The 20,957-nt window shown below is 38.6% G+C and overlaps 1 long non-coding RNA gene across 1 annotated transcript; it reads right to left on the bottom strand.

Moving 5' to 3' along the window:
* Positions 1–1,143: 1,143 nt before the first annotated feature.
* LOC149918014 (uncharacterized) lies at positions 1,144–19,876 on the bottom strand. The gene is made up of 3 exons (XR_016466286.1): positions 19,638–19,876; positions 2,107–2,258; positions 1,144–1,306 (listed from the first exon to the last, which is right to left on the bottom strand). It is a non-coding gene; the product is annotated as an uncharacterized LOC149918014 (long non-coding RNA).
* Positions 19,877–20,957: the final 1,081 nt, after the last annotated feature.

Genomic DNA, 20,957 nt, shown 5'->3' with positions numbered 1-20,957 from the left:
TTCAAAAATAATGAGCACAGAACTGCTTAGTTATCAGTGAGACATAGATACTGTACATTTCATTTTCAGTATACTTAGTCCTAATGAAGGATGCTGGGTGAGTCTCCAAGTGCAGAATTCTTATCCTGTTAAGGACTGTGCAAAAGAAAAATGAGACTAGTTTAAATTTTAGAACTCTGCTTGTATTTTGGCACAGACAAAATCAATGGCAAGGATAGACTAAGACTATGCACTGTAGCAGATACAAAATAAATTCTCAAATGAGAACAAAACTTGTTAAGTGTGGTCCCAACTGCCACTTATACATGTAGAAAAGAAGAAAACTGGATGGTCAAAGTAAATTCCACAAATTTTGTTTCTTGAAAAGCAACCACTAAATAGTACATACTGCCTGATTCCTCCCTATGCAAACTGAAAATACTGAGTTGAAAAATTAGATATATTCCAATTAGAAAGCAGCAACAACTTCAGATATTAGAAAGATAAATTGAATGTCTATGAAAGCCTAAACTTCACAGTTGAGTATTAATTAAAAATATGATTCATGCCTCCACAATGGAAAATAAATCATCATTTTGATGTGAGGGGGCAGAAAAATATCACATTATTAAGACTGAGAGTTTCAAAATGTTCCAAATGACAAAACAAGTGAAAGATGTTCTACTACTGAGGAGGTATTTAGGGTTAAACTATACGAAACAGAGAGAAGTTGTTGCAAACACAGAGGTAGGCTTGACTTTGACTGGTCATTGCTGTCATTTATGAGACTGCAGAGAAATGTAGAATTGTCTGTCAAAGACTGCAAAGAATTGTTTATTTTGTTCAATAAACCATTTTATATGCATGGAACCACATACTGCAGAGTATGCATTCATCAGACAGAGCATAGCTCTCACAAAGCAATTTAACAGGGTGCTGCCAACTTGAAATATTAAGAATTTGATGTCATCTCCCCCGCCCTGGCCCCTGAACACAGTTTAAAAGAAAATACTTTCAGATGTTACATCTGCTCCTGCCTTTTTTTCTTTTTCTTTTTCTGATTTTTTTTCTTTTTTCTTTTCTTTTTTTTTTTTTTGTTCTGATTTATAAATCACATTTTCCATCCAAGGAAAATTTTCACTTTGCTATCCTTCTGTAAGAGATCCAACCTCTGGAAAGCTGCTCTTGGGTACCTAGTGGCCAGCTGCCAAAATCAGGGAGTCCTGCTTGCACCCATGGTGCTGACCTTCAGTGGCTTCTGGTGCCTCCACCCTGTGGGACATCTCTCTTCTCTTGTTCCCAAGGTAAAATCTGCTGCAGATCACCTCTGCTTATAAACAAAATAAACAGACCAATTTTTGCTAATGGTTTTGACTGCAAACCTAAGAGCCTGTATTCTCCAAATATAAAATGATCTTAGTTTAATTTTCACAGTCTCCAAAGCAGCCACCATCTGCAAAACAACTTGTCATCAGATAGGGCAATTAGTATCATTATGTCACCTTTTCTTCTCTAGAATTGCCTAAAAATACAAATCGGACTGCAGGAGATGCCAGAATATATATTTCACAGACATTTTTAACACATCTGAAAATTAAATTATTGATCTTTGTATTCATCTTGGTTTACTGTAATTTAGAAGCAAAATTTATTCTTTGTTTAATTTAAAAGCTCTAAGCAGAACATACATTTGGTTAAATCTACCTAAGCATTAATCTAAATAGAAAATGTAAACTACAATTAATGAATATCTTCAACACATAAGACAGCGAATAATAATATAATAATTACTCCTGTTTACTAGATTATTGTCAAAACTGCCTCCCTGATTCATTATTGTCATTAAATCAGAGAACGATAGCTTATTGTAGTTTTCCAGTCTCATTTAATTTTTAATTGAGTTCTTCATGGTTTTATACCACAAAATCTCATCACCCTGCAATTCCAAATATAAAGAAAAGAGAAAGAAAATGAACGTAAGACTTTTGTCTGGGTTGGATCAAGTAATTGTAACCTCTAACTTCTACATATATTTTATTAGGATAAAAAATGAAACCTTTTCTTGTACAGAGGCATCTTCAATTTCTGAATCCGGTAGTCAGGCTATTCACAAATCCTGTGGTTTACCTTATACACCATCTGCTCCTTCCTTTCTCCCGAGTTTGTTTCCTGAACGTTCTCCAACATCCTCAGAAGAGTCCCAGACATGGCCTTCCTCCAGCTCCCACTCCTCTGCTTCCAGGCAGACCTACGGTGTTCATCATTGCAACCAATCTCATCTGCACCAAGCAGGAGATAAAAAAAAAATGTTATTCAAAAAAGATGCATTGAACTTTACATGATTTCCCATCATCTGCTTTTTGATCATCTTCTTGTTTGCCAGGCCTTTGCCAGATATTCTGTATTTATAGTCACTGGGACATCAATCCTAATGCAGTTGGTAAAACAAATTTGGAAGTAAGCTTACGCGTTATATTTATTTATACATAATATTTCTGTCCTGTCATTACTATATTCTTTTTGGGCTGCTTTCTATTAAATCAGCATCACAAAATACAGACAGCTGGGAGTTCTTTTAACCTAATTTACTTGATGCGCTTTTCCCTTAAATTGAATATATGCTACTGCAGACAATTTTCAGAATGGAAGTAAAGATTATACAGCATAATTCATGCTGCAGTAGCAACTGCTAAAATCTGAAGATAAGCTATCCCTTCATCCTGTGATTTGTGAAAACACTAGATCATTTCAGACATATATTATGTCATCATCACAGTGTTTCTTGCTCTGAGGTGGTGCTATCATCATTCTAGCTAGCTCTAGCAAGCAGAAAAATCTCTAGCTAATCTGATCTTACTTTTTTTAAAAAAGAAATATATTAATAAAAAACCTTCCAGAGTAGGGTTTTCTGGCATAATCCAAATAAAAAATCCGCAAGTTTCTCCTGAGATAATACACTACCTTTACATATTGGGGGCAGAGAGAGTATTTAACTTATTCCTAACAATTTTCTCTACAGCAATCACAGGCAATCTTTTCATGCTCAGAAACGTCTTCGGCTATGGTCCTACATTGTAATTTCTTCAAAACCAAAGCAATTTTAAGAATACACCTGCTCCCTCTAGGCCCAAGTCATGCACTCGCCTCTACGTGGGAAGACTATTTAATGTGGTGGGTGGCCTGTTGTTGTTTAAATCGAATTGCTCTGGAGCATGACTGCACAAAGAATGACAGCGGAATGTTAAGGCACTGCAGAACAAAGGCAGGAAGGAAGATGATTGAATGGGAGCATTTATACCACTGGAGAAGTCTGATATGTGCTGCATCCTTTGGCAGCAAGAAACTGTTCTTCAGGGTTGGGATGACTACAGTGGGTAGACGAATATCAACCCAAGGAGGAGGTTTCAAAGGAGTCTGTGTGGGAGCATGGGTACAATGAAAGTTAGGCACACAACACTTGTAGATGCTCTGGAAATCCCAGCAGCAGTGACAAACATCTACCAGATGTTTATGGAACACAATATTGTGCTTTCTCATATCTCATGCGCTAGGCATGAGAAAGACCAAAAGGAACCATATGAGAAAGACCAAAAGGAACCATAAACAGTGCAAAACAAGAACAAAAGAATAACCAAGACTGAGTCAGGGGTACCAAAGCAGCAGTTGACTTTGAAGAGAAGGAAGAGAAAGGGAGAAAGACAGTCTTTACTTCCTTTGCGGCAAGCTTTGGCATCTTATTTCAATATAACAACGTCTAAACTAGTTTTTAAATGCTCAGTCCAGCTTGTCAGCACTGCACTAAATAAGGGCTAGCTTATCCTGTTTCTTAGCTTCTGTGGTACTAGATGTACCTAAAAGGCAAGAACACACAACTTTAGATATATTTCAGTTAAACATGCGATACGACATGGTTTAAACCAAGCTTGACAGACTTCTAAACCACTTCACCACATGGGTATAAGCCAAATCTTTCATGCCCAGTTACCAAAGATCAACTAGCAAAAAACAAACAAACAAACAAAAAATACATATCACTGGTATAAAACATTAAACCTTTTCAATAATAATTTACAAGAGACAGATTCCAGAGCATTTGGCTTTTGTATACTCACACTGGCAACTGGATTCTTTGCAACTATAGAAAGAAAATACTGTTAATTAACCTGATTTACATCTTACCCCAAAGTCTCACACAGATTCACGTCCTGGTTTTAATATGGCAGTTTCTACACTAAGCAGAATATAAATGTTGAAGGAGAATAGAAAAGCTGCATTTTCCTTTCCATAATAATATTACTTCTGGTAATTTATTCATTGCACAATTTCATTACAAATAACCAGATGCCTTCAGTTGCACTGTTTTTGGATACCACAACTGCCAAACCAAACTATTTATCATAACAGAAGGACATATTGAAGAGATGCACTCATTTTGCACTAAAGCTTCATTTTGCCTGTAGCAAAAAGATGTAGCATAGCTGAATGCCCAGGGTGGTAGCTAGGAAGTTAACATGCACAGACACTATTGAATGAAGATTACTGAGAAATTCAAACAGTGAAATCAAAACTCAGCGTTCACTTGACACAATCTTTGCAGAGCCACTCCTTTGTTATCTGCTAGTAAGGAGATAGATTTAGTTTATAGCTGCTCTATTCAACAAAACCAAAAGGCACCCATTTGTGTCTCAGCTGTAATGCAAAGTGGGATATGTACAGCAAGGCAACAACCAGATGTAAATCTGTTAATTGTCTGGGTGGACTATAATATCTGGCAACCAGTAAGCTCACATAAAACAGACATTATACATTTGAATGAATACCATTAGTGTTTGTTTGTTTTTTCTTATATTATGAAATATCTACTGCCTCCTCAGATTAAGATGATAAAATGGGTAGTTTATAATAAATAGTTTATAATAAAAAAAAAAATAAAAAAGTTGGAAGGACTCACTATATATTTTGTTCTAAACTATGCATGACTAGAGGCAAGACCTAAGGTCATTATTAAGATGAAATAAGTGTCAAAATCTTATGATTTCAACTGGTCGCATAAGATCTGCTGCACTGCAATTAATTAGGAAGAATGGACCTGCCTTAAATTAGTGCTGAATGCAGCTCCTTATAACTGGATGGGAAATAGGAAGAACGTGTTTTATGTGGAAAAATTGGATGTAAATACCACATTGATCATCACCAAAACCCAAAGAGATTTAAAGTTTTTTTCTAATTCAGAATTATCTCCTGCTTTGTTTTTTTTTTTTTGTTTTTTGTTTTTTTTAATAAACATTCACATTTGGTAGTCTGGGAAGTACCAAATAAAAAAAAAAAAAAAAGAGGCAAAAAGCAGTGATTGACTTTGCTCATGTACCTAACTAAACCTTGCTTATCAGTCAGGAGTAACAATGAAGGAGAAAAAAAGAAGAGAAAAAAAAAGAGGAAACAACAACAACAACAACAACAAAAGGAAGTTGATGAATTAGAGAGAATTTTGACAATAATCTGGGACAAAACTAAAGACTTTCAAATATTGCTGCAGAATCCACATCTAAACAAGAATTCAGGTTTAGCTGTTTTGGTTTTACTTAATATTTCTCCTCCTCCCACTCTCTTTTTGTCTGATTAAAATTATTAAAAGAATCTGAAGATTCAGAAATACTCAAATGTCATCGTAATCAACCAACACCCTTGAAACAGTATTTTTTGAAGACAATACAGTTTATAGAAAACACTTCAACCAGCACTCCAATATCTTCATTTTTCACTATTACCTACCTGCTGATGGTATGAAAGCATACAAGAAAAGATCAAAATAACTATGGAGATGAGCACAGACAAATTAAAGGAGAATCAAGAAGCATTTTGACAACTTTGGTTGACAATTGCTTTGAGGAGAAAGTGATTTCTTAGAGGGCTCTTATTTAAATCCTTCCCACAAGCCTCGGCCTAAATGTACAGATTTTTCTTCATTTTACATCCGTTCACCTGTCCTTGAGGAAGCATATAACAAGATAATAACGCCCACAAAGAACTGTTATCATTTATTTATTTACAGGAAAGCATAAGGAAGGTCCAAGTTTATGAGCACACAATATTTTGAGTAAATTAGTTAGGTGACATTAGACTTCTAAGCCAGATTTTCATGAGGAAACTATGGCTTTGGCCTGTAGCAGAGCTCCATGTAGTCCGAATTGCAAGACTCTCAGAAATATTTGCTAGCAGTGTGTTGAGATCTTTCCTGAGAGGTTCACAAAGCCATTCTCGTTCCTTTTCTGAAAATCTTTCATGCAGGAAACTAGAATTATTATTAATAAACTAGAATTATTCGTAGTTTGAGGCACAAATGTAACCTGCTCTGAATGCTGGAAAGTCATCCAATAATAATCAAAATGGCTTTACAGAAACTTCTTGCTGAATTAATAAAATTGATGAAGGAGTCATATCTGTACCAACATGCTGCCCTTGATACAAAATGTGGAATATTTGAAAACCACAGTAGATTTATAATGGAACACAAACGTCAGTTTTTCTGAAACTACTGCCTTTGTACACATATCAAACTGATAGTCCATCAGTATCTGCATATTCTTCTCATTTTTCTTCATGTACGTGTGAGGAAAAGAGTAAAGGAGGATGCTACATATTTTTCCATTGGTAATTTCAGAGAACTTAGTTTATAAATTTTACATTTAGAGAAGACAGCATTTAGGATACATCTTTAATAGTGTTTGCTCAGTCATAGGAAATTTCCACCTCACCAGAGACAACATTCTGAAATCAGTGTGAATATGAAATTAGAATATGTCCTGAATATGGCAATTACATTAAAGACGGAAAAACTCTTTTTATAGTAAAGCTTCAGTGAAACAGTGGCTTAAATAAAAGAAAGGTTTCAGTAATATTATTTCCTTCATCATCTTTGGTAACAGAATTCTGCACCGTCTCTTATATTTCCATTACTACGTGGTGCAAAAAATCATGGTAGTTCATTAAATAATGGTGAGCTGTTTCTTGGGGAGGATGGGCAGAATCTACCCACGCTCAGATTTGTGATGTAGTGTGATAGTGCTGGACTGAGAGCAGAAGACAATGAAATATTATACACTACGCATTCATTCCCAGTACTTAGTTTTAAACATATAACAGTATGATTTATACTGTATGATTTATAACTGTACGATAATGCAAAATCCCAGTTGTGTTATCTCAATCTGTGAGACTTACCCACTCACTTCCATCAAGCTGCTAAGTCTTTCATCACAACGTTTTATAAAAGAGTTGCATTCAGACTTAAATTTTAATGCCAAAAAGTATTCTATCAGAAATCTCCACCAAACATCTTATATACTTCTCAGTCGGTTTAAAATTGTTTACTCATTTCACCTCTTACATTGTTTGAAACACTCCACAAACCATTTCTACTACTACACTCAACTCTCAGGATGCTCAAGAGACAAAACTGATCAAAACTCTCCTCCCGTCTCAGCCGTGCTTCCTGGAGCATGGATGCAATCTGAGTCTACGTGGGTTTCCCCCTTCTGCTTCCTTCTCCTGGCACACCAGAGTTCAAACAAAAGAGGGCTGTGTTCCTCAGCACACCCTTCTTTCCTGTTTCTGGGAGGAGTGAGTTGGTTCCTCTTTCTTTGACATCTTGCTCTGTATCTCAAATAATGGCTGTTATGGCTTTTGTTTGCTTTACAACACCACCATTCCACCAAGCCCAAAAAGCTATGTGAACATCCTGAAAGCAATTTGTTCTTGTGTGCAGCCACATCAGCATGCAAAATATGCAAAAATGTAAAGAAAACTGGAGATGTTTGTCTCTGGAGAAAGGGAGATCTATGCAGAGCCACTGATGTTACTAGTGATAATAACTAAGAGGCACTCCATTTCATGATCTGAAAGGAGAGAAAGGATCTGGCCCAAAGAAGTCTGCCGGCTCCAGGTGTTTCTGTGCATGTTCTTGTATTCTACCAGAAGGTTTTATCCGAGTAGTGTTCACACAAACGTGCAGTTCACCACGTTGTATATCCAGATTTACCATGCATATGCAACACATGCTTTCAGCTGTTTCTATGGGTGGACAACAGCCACTGCAAACAAGCTGGGCAGGCTGCACATCCTGTGGTCCCTGAAAGCACGCAGCAGAGACCTGTCAATTCATGGTACACAAACTGTGTGTCGTATTTATCCGTATTTCCAGGACCAAACTGATTTGCAACCATGTATATCCTACTGCAACACAGTGCTTTTAGGATTTCAAGATGTATCCAAAATGGATTTAAAGTTAAACAAATTTCAGACTGCCAGAAAGCCTCTCTGCAGAACGTGCGAAGAAATTATGACTCACTGCCACCTAGAGGAAATTCAGATTATTCCCTTTCTGTCACATAAAATCTTTCCTCCCTCACTTGCTCATGTTGCAGATATCCTGTACTGAGGTTTTGAAAAGCACAGTAATCTCAAGTTAGTTAAGCAAACCATAATAATTAAGAGTTAACAGTCAGTTAAATATCCAAACCCTCATACTGCTGAGAACATCTTAACTGAGCTCAATGGCTCTGATTTCCTGCAAGACAAGAATTTCCTTCACAGGCAACAAAAAACTTTGGTAAATATAATAAAGTATATTTCAGAGCATGAAAACAAGAAGAACTTGATAAAATAAGGATGGAGGGGGAAGGGAAGGGAAGGGAAGGGAAGGGAAGGGAAGGGAAGGGAAGGGAAGGGAAGGGAAGGGAAGGGAAGGGAAGGGAAGGGAAGGGAAGGGAAGGGAAGGGAAGGGAAGGGAAGGGAAGGGAAGGGAAGGGAAGGGAAGGGAAGGGAAGGGAAGGGAAGGGAAGGGAAGGGAAGGGAAGGGAAGGGAAGGGAAGGGAAGGGAAGGGAAGGGAAGGGAAGGGAAGGGAAGGGAAGGGAAGGGAAGGGAAGGGAAGGCAAGGCAAGGCAAGGCAAGGCAAGGCAAGGCAAGGCAAGGCAAGGCAAGGCAAGGCAAGGCAAGGCAAGGCAAGGCAAGGCAAGGCAAGGCAAGGCAAGGCAAGGCAAGGCAAGGCAAGGCAAGGCAAGGCAAGGCAAGGCAAGGCAGACCATACTAAATTATCATTCTGGTTAAACATACTCTAACCAGTTTATGCAGGATATTCCCTAAAACTGTCATGATGCTATTCTTAAGATATTGCTTAGTAATTAACAGTAAGTTTACTAGTGAGGGCATTCTGATGCATCCAAGCTATTCAATTCAGCCCCAATCATCTTTTCCTGTTTTTAAATTCCCAAAGCAGTCAGGAGAGATTCTCTTCAAAATTTTCATCCCAGTGTGTGAAGCACGCAATAAATTGCAGAGATCAAGTTATTTTTTTCCAGAATGTAATCATTTCAGGTATGAGGGAGATCAATGTTGTTACATCACAGGGGATGCATTCATTCTGCGTGTGGCATTATGCTTATTAATTAGTCACTCAGTTTACCTTTTCTATACACATGAAGACATGGATGTCACCCAACTAAAATTCTGTGTTAGAAAAGACAAGGAATATGAAGTAAATTAAACATGGATGAAAAGACTCTTCATAAGATGGAGGCTGACCACAACGCTGGAATGACTGTTGAGACTGAACCTCAGCCATTCTTGAACATTATCCAACATTACTGGTGGCTAAAAATACTCAGTCTACATGATACTCTAAGAAATATCCTCCTCCTGTTTTTCACAGCACTAAAAAGATCTGAGAAATTGACCATTTTCCACCAGGAACTTGAAATGACAAACATATCGCTGCTGTCAGGAGAACTGTATTGAAATTTACTTAGTATCTTCATGCAGGCTGCTGAAGACTTGGGATCTCTGCTTTCTTTACTTGCCATTCATACGTACCTAAGCTGCCAGTGAAAGTGACTGAAAATCTCCTGCCAGTTTCACTTTCTGTCTGCAGATGACAATAAATCTGATGATAACTTTCTTAATAAGCAGTCTTGAAACAAAGGAGCACTCTCAGGGACCTCTTAAGATAGGAGACACAGGAGGCTGACAAGATAGCCACAGAGAAAAAAGCAACAAGAAATCCATGGCATTCGAATACCAAGCAGCTAGAAAAAAAAAAAAAAAAAAAAAAAATTAGATAGATAAAGTATCATCTGGAAAGATGCTCTGAACTGCAAAAAAAGGCCATCACTTCTCACTGTTTGGTTCAAACTGCGTTCAGAGGAACAGAGTTTTTCTTCTTTCTTTGAAATGATCACTGTAACATGGAAGAAATACGATTCCATTATCAGTTTATTCCCCTCTTGGGATGAACTCATAAGCCTCCTTTAAAATTGACCGTTTGGGTCAAAAGTATGAGGTTATTATATTCTATCACATAGACAGTACTGGTATCACGAAGAGGAATTTCAATTACAGAATTACCTGTTTACCAATATATCTTAATACTAGGTATTATCATTGACTTCTCCTCCTGGGGTTTACCGTCTACATCAAAGCTAACAGACCTAATTGCACCCCACCATATTACACACAATTTTAAAGACTGAACTCAACTGAAACTGCTCCATCTGTAGTGTCAGAATAGGGACTTAGCACACAGTTGCTGGGAAAGTTATTCCATAAGAGAATTTCTCAAATTCTTTTGTTTTACTGGCACCCTGAGATGGCAACAGTTCAACGCCTCTAGAGATGAGGTGTGAGAACTAACCAAAACGTCTGTTCTAAATCTTTTTTTTTTTTTTTTCCCCTGACTTTGGAGGAACTGAGCTGTTGCCAGACACTTGCAGTAGTTAGCTGTTCTCAGACTACTGGAAGAACTTTGAGGAGTCTGTTTCTCATTTTCTTACTTCCCAAAGAAACCACAGGACTGGGTGATACTACTACCCAGAAGATCACTCCCTCCAGTAAGCACTGATCTCACAGTTTCCTTCACCTGCACCACTACTGCAAGCTTGCATCAGCCTTGCACCAGCCCTGGCATTTGATGGCTTTCCCCATAACAGAATTACAAGCACTAATCTAGCAAAAAAAACTAATTCCAATAAAGAAGGGATGCTTTCTCCTGTTTTACGGAAGTTAGTTGGCTACCAGAAGTATCTGGCAGGAATCAAACCTGGCATGAGAGAAGGGCAGAACTGCAGAGCCAAAGTAAATGAGAAGAAGAGTGAAGTGTAATGAAAAAATTATCTTTCAAATAGAACGATGGTTAAGAGCCTTGCTAGATCTAGCCCTCAAATATATTATATAGGGCTCACGTGACTAATTTCCTACAACACTAATCCAGCAGTAATTGCAATGGTGTTACATTACCCCATTCTTACACACTTGACAGTCAGATAAAGTGACTTGGCATGAATATTTTTGCTCATATTTCTAGCATTCACTTCACAGACATGCAAGTACTCCTGCATGACCGAGGGCACTTCAAAGAAGAGAGAAGATAGTACGAATTCAGTTGTTCTCAGTATGAATCATGCAATTCGTTTAATTTTATAGCTGCAGAAAAATCAGTCAAGTTAAGCTGTGCACCATGAAGCCACTACATCAAAAGAAAACTTCCCAATAGGCCTTTACAAAAATAGGTAATACTTAATAGTCAATCCAAATGTTATTCAGATATTTTGCTCTCAGGCACCACGTGAATACGTGAATGTCAACAGCGACATTGAAATACAAATGCTGCTTTTTGCAAGGTGTTTTTTATCATAGTCAATCAGCCATTTGCTGTCAAGCATTTTACAGGTAGTTTCAGAACCAGTCTTATTTTCAAAATGTTCTTCAGTGACTCCATTATTTAAACAAACCCCCCTTGGATTCAAATAACATCCTATGGTGGTTTTTTCACTAAATGTAAAAATGTATATATATATGTTCACATATATATTTGTATATATATGAAGCTTCAGGGCTGATTCACAGAGATCAATTCCCTTCCAGTGGTTGTTCAGGAAAACAATAACAGCATTATCTGGGTGGTAAAAACTGATGTACAAGATGTAACTAATCATCAGACAGTAATCTAATAGCAAGATTAATGGTCAATGTTTTTTTCTTCAGAGGATTTTCTCCATGACAACATACAGCTGTCAGGGCTTCAACAGATCTTAACTTTTTTGGCAGAAAAAAGCAACAACAATCTGCAGTTTGCTGAATATTTTCCAAGTGCAGTTCCCAGTTGCCATAGAGGTAGTAGACCATCTGGAGAAGCTCCAGCTGAACCAAAAAGCAAACCGATCTCAGCACTGCAGCAGTTATTTTGAGGTTGTCACATACTCCTGAAGGATCCAGCAGTAAATTACAAAACTACTGCTTCAAAGGCTTCACAAATCCTTCTCTGGAGCTGGTCTGCTGCCTTCAAAATACACAAGCGTTGCAATATGGGCATACAGTAACTTCAGAGCTATCTCTGTCTAATTCTATCACACTGTGGAGCAGCAGCATGTGAAGCCAGAAAGTCAGGCTGTCTTATATCAGACAAGTGCAGGAAAGTTTTGAATATTCCTGTACACAGCAAAGACAGCTCACTGAATAATTCTCACAGAACAATTTATTCAGTCATACTGACACAGTGGAGGCTCAGGACATACTGCCAGAAGGCTACCACTTGTTTGAATTCAATACTCAGATTTAATTCAAATTGATAAAATATTGACCTCATCACTAAACCAAAATAGTTTAAAATCCAAGCTCTGTTCATCTGCAGTTGGTCAGATATGTTGCAGGATGTTCGCAAATTCTCCTTACTGCGTGAGCCTACAGGCATATCAAACAGCTTCTGTGCAACTTCAAGTAAACACTTTCCCTCAGCACGTGAAAACTGAGGACTTGCATTCTGCAAACATCTGGGATTTTCAAGCTACCTGGAGAGCAAGAATAGAAGAAAAGATGGAGGCAGGTTGTTTGAAACAAATTCATTAAATAGCTCGAAACAGTTCACAGTATTTACATCAGCACAAATTATAATTGACTCCAAAAGACATATACAATCATAAAATCATTAAGGCTGGAAAAGACTCTAAGATCACCGAGTCCACCCATCCCCACCATGCTCACTGCCAAGGTCAGTTCTACCTGGGTTTTGGCCTTTCTAATTTTCTCCATGCACAGCTTCGCTACATAGTTATAATCACCATAAATAGCTTGCCTACTCTTCCGAAGACCATCAACTTTCCTTTTGTTCTTGAGTTCCAGCCAAAGTTCTCTGTTCAGCCAGTCCAGCCTCCTTGCCTGTCGGTTCATCTTCCATGACTTGGGGATGGTCAGCTCCTGCACCTATTCCCAGCCTTCCTGAGCTCCCATGCTCTCCAAAACTACCTCCTACCTCCCAAGGGACCCTCTCAACCATGGTCCTAAAGAGGCTGAAGTCTACTCTCCGGAAGTCCAAGGTGGCAGTTCTGCTGACTTCCCTCCATGGTTCAACAAAGATCAAGAAATCTAGCGTCTCATGATCACTATGCCCCAGATGTTTTCCAACCTATATATACCCTATATATACATACAGGCTTTGTTCTAGTGACCCCAGTTACACCCCCACCTCCCTTCGTACCTAGTTTGAAGCTCTATCAATGAACCTTTCCAACTCCTGTCTTAAGACCCTTTCCAGTGGTGGGATAAGCTACTCCTATTTGTTGTCAGCAGGCCTGGACTCATGTAAATAGAGAAGAGGTCAAAAAACCCAAACCCTTGCTGGGGTTGGAGCCTGGTATTAATCCATTGGCCCACCATGTTTCATTTTCTATAACTGGAGGGATAGAGGATTCGGCACTCAGTCTTGCTGAACCTCAACAAGATATTTGCGTCGCAGATGCATAGGCATAAAGCTATTATCATGGAATATCTAGGGAGAGACAGCAGTCGCTAAAAGGAAAATTGGAATAGAAACAAAATGCTGAAAAGGCTTCATTCCCTCCAAAATAAGTTCAAGAGAAACACAAATTCTCTCACTAATACATTTCAGCCTCATTTAGGAGGCCATCCTGTCACTGTGCAAAGTACTTATTAGGATCTGGAATGATGGATCTATTTCTGGTCACTTTTAAGACTTGAGCTGAATTTTACCAGAACACCAACTACTAAAACATTGCTTCTTTAGAACACAGGTTACAGGAATGTATTTCTCATCCTGGATACAGTTATTCCAGCTATGAGCCATGTGCACATCCATGCATAAACTTGGTTCTAACAACAGTAAACAAGGAACTACAGCAGACAGTGCCCTCGTTAGCACTGGGTCTCTGCCTAGTCCTGATCAAACCAATTGTTATCAGTGAACTCTGAAAACAAAATTTTCTGCAAGTCTGCCGGCCATGTTGAATTATTTCATTTGCCATAATACTAGCGTGCGAAGCTTTCAAAATTTACAAGTATTTTTGGATGAATTATGTCTACTGTGGATAGCTTTTAGTCTTTGACTCCTTTTTGTAGCAGAGAAATTCAACTGTCAAATCACAATAGATGAGATTTGCTAAAACATGTAAACAATTTCAGAATAAATCTCTCATACTGGTAAACATCTCAGTGTTAATAGCTAAAACTAATAATTAACATTACAATAGCTAACAGCTAATGTTATTTTGAATGAGCAGTCATACAACACTTTTGAAAATTTCACCTAGATGTTCTAACTATTTCTTTCACGTCAGATATTCATTATTATTTTTAAAGAAAGCTTTTAAATATGGTTCTGTTTTCATTGATTCATATCTTGAAATTTATTCATATACTTTGTAGAAAAATTTTTTACAGCTCTCATATAACGTTGAATAGAAATGGAACATGAAAATCAACAGTCAGGACAAATAAAGAAAGTATCATTTGCAAATGCAGCATAGAACATTTCATTTTTATTTAAATTTCAAATGTATAATTTAGCAAACTTTTTGTGGATAATTTTTCCACCTTTCACAAACTCCACCATATCACAGTCACTACAGCCCAGGCTGCCTCCAGTCTTAACCTCTCTAATGCTCTTCTCCACATTGGTGAGCACCAAGTCCAGTAAGGCTTCACTTTGGGTTGGTCCATCTAATACCTAGACCAGGAAGTTATCCTCAACAGACTCCAGGAATCTCCTGGATTGTCTGACACCTGCTGTGCTGCTCTCCCAGCAGATATCTGGGTGGTTGAAATCCCTCATCAGGTGGCCTATAGCAGACCCCAATCACTAGACACCCTTTATTGGGCCAATACCTGATTTTCACCTGTAAGCTCTCAGCCTGGTCATGGCTGTTACTTAGATACAGCTCTTCACAATCTATCCACTTCGTAACATAGAAGGCAATGCCCCATCCCTTCCTACCCTGTCTATCCCTTCTGAAGAGCCTGTAGCCTTCAATCAGAGTGTTCCAGATGAATCCCAATCAGTGGGATTCATCCCACCACATTTCTGTGATAGCAACCAGATCATAATTTTCCAGGTACATCACGGTTTCCAACTCCCCCTGCTTATTTCCCATGCTGCATGCATTAGTGTAAAGGCACTTCATCTGGGCTTTCTGGCACACTACCTTTCTGGAGGGTCCCTCCCTCAAACCTCCGAAAGAATTCTGAAGTTTTCCTCCACCACTTCCTGAAGGTTTCAGACAGGGAGACAGCAACATTACCTCTTCCAAGGAGTTCCCGGAAGACCCTACAGAACAGTTCAGAGGCTTATCCCTGCCATCTCCTACAACAGGAACATCCCCAGGCCCTTCTCTGTCCCACTGACCACCACCCATCTCCTACAACAGGAACATCCCCAGGCCCTTCTCTGTCCCACCGACCACCACCCGCTTCCCCCATCAAATCTAGTTGAAAATTCTGAATTACTTGCTCCATCCCAGAGAGTGTCATTTTATCCCCATCCCCCTTCATACCTACTTTAAAGCTCTCTCAATGAGCCCTGCCAGCTCCTGGGCTAGAATCCATTCTCCCCTCAGAGACAGGCAAGACCCATACGCAGCCATCAGTCCAGGCACCAAGTAAACTGCCCCATGGTCAAAGAACCCAAAGTTCCTCCAACTTTTCAGCCACTTATTCAAAGTCTGCATTTTCCTAGACCGCTCTGTATCCCTCACCACCCCAGAATGGAGAGAGGAAAATACCACTTGTGCACCCACTCCTTCAACCATTCACCCTAAACCCCTGAAATCCATTTTGATAGCTTTTCTGGGAGTATCTCCCTGACACCCTTCCCTCTGGCACGCCAGTGAGTCACTCCACCAGTCAATCTCCTGCTCACACTCCCTGATGGCCCTTAGCCTCTCCACCTCCTCCTTGAGCTCCACCACCAGAACAAGCAGCTCATCCACCAGCTCACACAAGTGGAATCCCTGCCACCCTCCTCCTGGCAACACTCCTTGCAGCCAGAGACCTGAACATCCACGTTTCTGGGCAGGACATCTATCTGAGTAGCCATAGTTTTTTTAGTGCAAGCCCGCTGTTTTGTGGATACCATATCTAAGCCTATGGTCTCAGACTGCCAAGAGGAGAGCTGGTCTCCTGAGCAAAGAAGGACAACACTTACACACCCTCAGCAGCCCACCCACAAGCTGCCAGCCCTCCAGCACAAGAACAGAGCTGTTGTAGGCTTCAAAAAAGCCCTAAAAAGAGCTTTTTCTCAGCCTTGCCCAGTGCAGTCTTACCTGCCCTGTAGCTATTCTCCGCAGCAATAGAAAACAATCATGAGTTGGGTGATTGTGAGCTGAATCAGTCTTTATCAAACTGCAAGACACACAACAGGTCTGCCCATGAGTAACATTTGGGATTTTAGAAGAAATTAAAGAAACCATACAGCACGAATTCAGGAACACAAAGCTTTTAAAACATAAAAATTTAGGAATTTAAATCAAAGGCCAGATGCTATTTATAGTTTGCACTGCAAACCAGAGAAAAAGCTACTAGAAAAAAAGCTTATGGCATTTCTTCACTAAATCGGCTCCTTTTGTACTCATGCAAATCTAAGAACAAAGAGCACTGTTTCTCAGAAGCCAAAGAATGCAGGAAGTCAAAGAAAAACGGCTGAGAGATTTCTTCAGCTAGACTTTACACTTAACAACAATTCTTTACAAACATTTTAAAATAAAGAAGCATCTGAAAGAAAAAAAATGCAGCACTGCAAATATAGTGTAGAGATTAATACCAACCCACATATTAAATGCATATTTTGCATCAATTTTCTATAAAGTTAATGATGGGGACATTAGTGGAGTAAAGAATGAAAATAAAGATAGGACATCAGAAATTATGATACCTGAGAGAGAAATAAATGTTAATGTTCTTAATACCTCCTAAAGCAAACATAAGAAGAGCTGAATAATCTCCCCATTAGAATATAGATGTATGGAATAGTCAAGCAAGACTGCATGTCCTGTTGTATTATAATATATAATGCTATATTATATAGTATATTCATATTTAATATTGTAAGTAGTAGCTAGTCTATTTGGAGGTGTCTTATGAACTGAAATCAGTAAATGTGAGTACTACATTCAAAAGAACGGGTACAAATAATTCTGGAACTAGACATATTAACTGACTTCGTCAAAACTAAGTCTTTGGACAGATTTTGAAGGAAGAATTAAGGCACAGAGAAAAGGAAAACAGTATAAATTACAACGTGGCTTTACCAACAGTAGATCACCATAGATCAATCTAACCTCTCCTATTCCAAGATACCTGATTTATTAGACAGTAGAACATTATTTATCAGGGATTTAAATCAGGGATTTGATACAGTTTACACACAGAAAAGATTTGCTAAAGGTGAAGAAGGCAGGTGCTAATACATTCCTAAAGCCGCTAAGGCTAGAGGTATCAACAGAGAATTGCCCAGGAGGCCACGATATAAGGAGAGGTTGCTAGCTGTTTTATCAAGCAGACATCCTGTTTAATAAGTTATTCAAAGATCATAAGGAACAACGCAGATGAAATTAGCAGAGGATATTACTGTATTGATTAGACTGATAAAATGAGATCGTTATACAAGGGTAGAAAGAGCAGATACCTCTACTTGTGGAAGAAGTTGATTGCATAGATTAAAAAACAAAACAGAACAAGAAAAAGGAGGTACGTTTGTCTGCCTACTTGAGGATGATCATTTCCATCCAAAGCTATGAATGAGCTAATGAATTCACAAATGTGTGAGGAAAGACATTTGTCGTGAGAGGAACTGTTCTGGTCAATTTTTTTTTTTGCGTACTGTTCTGGTCAAATAGTTTTAATGAAGATGAACCTTAACTGCAATAACTGCAAAGAATTGCAATACAGATTACAAAACTAATACTATCTGCACAAGATCGTATAGTAATAAATCAACTGTAAACGCATCCCTAAAAGTTCAGGAAGAGGATTCCAAATAGAGTAATGAAAGCTTTAAAAAAAAAAATAAAAATCTATAACTTTGAAATACAGACCAATAGGTTTATAGAATGCATTTTATAAATGGATAAAAGATTTGTTTGTCATAAGAGCTCTTATTCTTCATAGAAGCTTTCCTGGTTAGCTACGTCTGCCAAAGAAGTTATATGCTATGGGATTTATCCAAACCATGTATCCAAGAGGACTGGTAATGACCTAATCAGAGTCAGAAATGAATGATTTCCCTGTGGTTGGTCCGTGGCATTCACTGGTTGAATTTTAATCTACATTTCCACATTCCTCGCTGTAGCGTGTGGCAGCATAGGCTAAATTCAGGTGCGAGTTTAACAAATACCATAATGGTGCAGGATGTGGGACACTGGTGATCATTTGCATTGTCTTTTTGAGACTCGCTACATTTGTGCCTTGGCCCTTGTCCTACAAATCCGAATGTTCTGCGCTAATCAAGAACGTTTTGTTCCAAGTGGCATACCATGGCATGTTAGCAGATATTTGCAAAACTTACTGTACCAGCTGTTTGCATGATTGCAAACAGATGACTGAAACTGGACTTGGCACCAAATAGTTTTCCTGTGTACTGGTAGAGTGAGAAGGACCAACATTCTACTCCCTGATATCAGACAGATGCTCCAAAACAGTGTGTCCAGATCGCCCTTGATTTCAAATTTGAATACAGCGTGAAGGAATTCATTAAAATATGTATAGGTATGTCACATCAAAGTAGTGTTACAGGGGGGAGTGGGAGAGAAAACATTATCTGTCAATTGAAGAAAAGTAAGAAACACTTTTTATATTTGAATTAATTGAAAATTCTCTGTAGGTGAACAGGTAAAAGCTATCTTAATAATTTCTCTTTTTGCCTTTAGGAAAGACAGCGATAGGTTGAACATGATACTGAATGATACAAATGGTTCTTTTTCCATTTTAAGTTGCCAGGGGAAGTTTACACAGTTTGTTGCTGTTTCTGAAGCCTTCTCCTCACAGTTCTCGTCCTATTAGAAGACGTATAGTAATTAAGAAAAAAGTTTTTCCCCTTTGATTGATTTGCCCCACATGGAAACAAAATTTTTTCCTGTTATTAAATGTCAATTGAGAGTATTTCTTCTACAGCTGTTTGGAGGACATTTCGCTCCCGTTACATACAGCTACATATATGTACTTTTTACTAGCAGTAGCAAAATCTCAGTAAGTGCTTCTCTCAGCTTGCTTTTGTATCATCTGGGACTCATCAGTATCATGATCACACGTTTACCAAGTGTGAAAAAAAAAGAAAAAAAAATTATTGCCATCTACAAGACATGCCACTGTGCAAAGACTTGCTGACCTTGTTGGAAACATCAGGGTGATCGAGACTTGTCTGGTTATAAGGAATCATCCTATAGACATGGAGTCAGTGTGGGTGGAAGCAGAGTGGTTCCGTTCACACATTCAACTACTGCAGCACATCTCTACCTCCAGGCCTTTATATATCCTGTTTTGAAGACAGATGGAATTCTGCAGTTTCATTGGACTCGGGCAGGCTCCCAGACACTCTCAAAACTTGCAGGTCTCCTCAGATCTGGAAATCACAAAGGATCACCTTCCAAGGCCTGGAGTAGCAGCTAATAAACTCTAAACTGAAAAGGCAAAAGACAAACCCAAGAATACGTCACATACATCTTATCATCATTTACCTGGTTCTATTCATACGTTACATAGAATGAGTTGAGTATTTCTTCGAGTCACATAAGATACATTTCACAACTTCCAATAGAATTGCCTTGCTGTCAAAGTAATTCTTAGCCCTAACCTTGCATCATTTTAACAGTCTTCCACTTTTAGGCCCAGTGTTTGTCTCGCTGATATATTGCTCTGTTCCAAGATAGCTGAAGATGCTCCCCAAACCTACCTCCTGGTGTTCATATTGCTCTCAGAAAACAGTTAGACTTTGCCTTGGTTTCACACTGCTTCCAACATCATCTGCTCTTGTCGCACCAGAATTTTGCTGGCTTAATTTGAATCTTTACCAACACAGACAACTTTAACCTAACCTTCTTCTTTTAGACAAGGAGAAATACTGATCCACATGGAGAAAAATGAGGGATATAAAATGATCGTGAAACTCAGCATAAACACCGTCCCAGTTGTTCACACATTAGAATATATCACCAAATGTTGCAGTTCATACAACAGATTTAAAGTCATTTGCGTAGTTTTGCTATTCCCCTCACAGCAGATATGCTCACAAGAGTGACGGTGCCTCTGCTATATTAAAGCAGAAGTATCAGCTGATTTTTAGCCGAGGGCTATAGAGCTCTCTGCCTGCAGGGCAGGTAGAAACCTGTGCTCACCCTAAGCTTAGCATTTCCTGCCTTTAAGCTTTAAGAATTAAGCTCCACAACTTTGAAGGCGGAAGGTAGAATTCCTTGTTTTAGACCAGCTTTGAAAAACCTTCCTATCGAGCTTCCTTTTGTAGATTCTACGCATAACACAACCCTCTTAGATTCATCTTTGGAATTAACTGATCATTAAAACGTGTTGGACTATTATTATACATATGAAAACACCTTGAAATGGTTAATTTAAGCAGATTTTAACAACATTTTAACAGATGAATTAATCACTCTTATTTGAAAAGTGGTCTGCACATCACCATCAGCTTCTC

Source organism: Phasianus colchicus, chromosome 4, assembly GCF_987193195.1.
Source record: "Phasianus colchicus chromosome 4, bPhaCol1.hap1.1, whole genome shotgun sequence".
Lineage (NCBI taxonomy): Eukaryota > Metazoa > Chordata > Aves > Galliformes > Phasianidae > Phasianus > Phasianus colchicus.
Note: the sequence above shows the minus strand (reverse complement) of the source record. Positions and strands in the feature narration are given on the sequence as shown.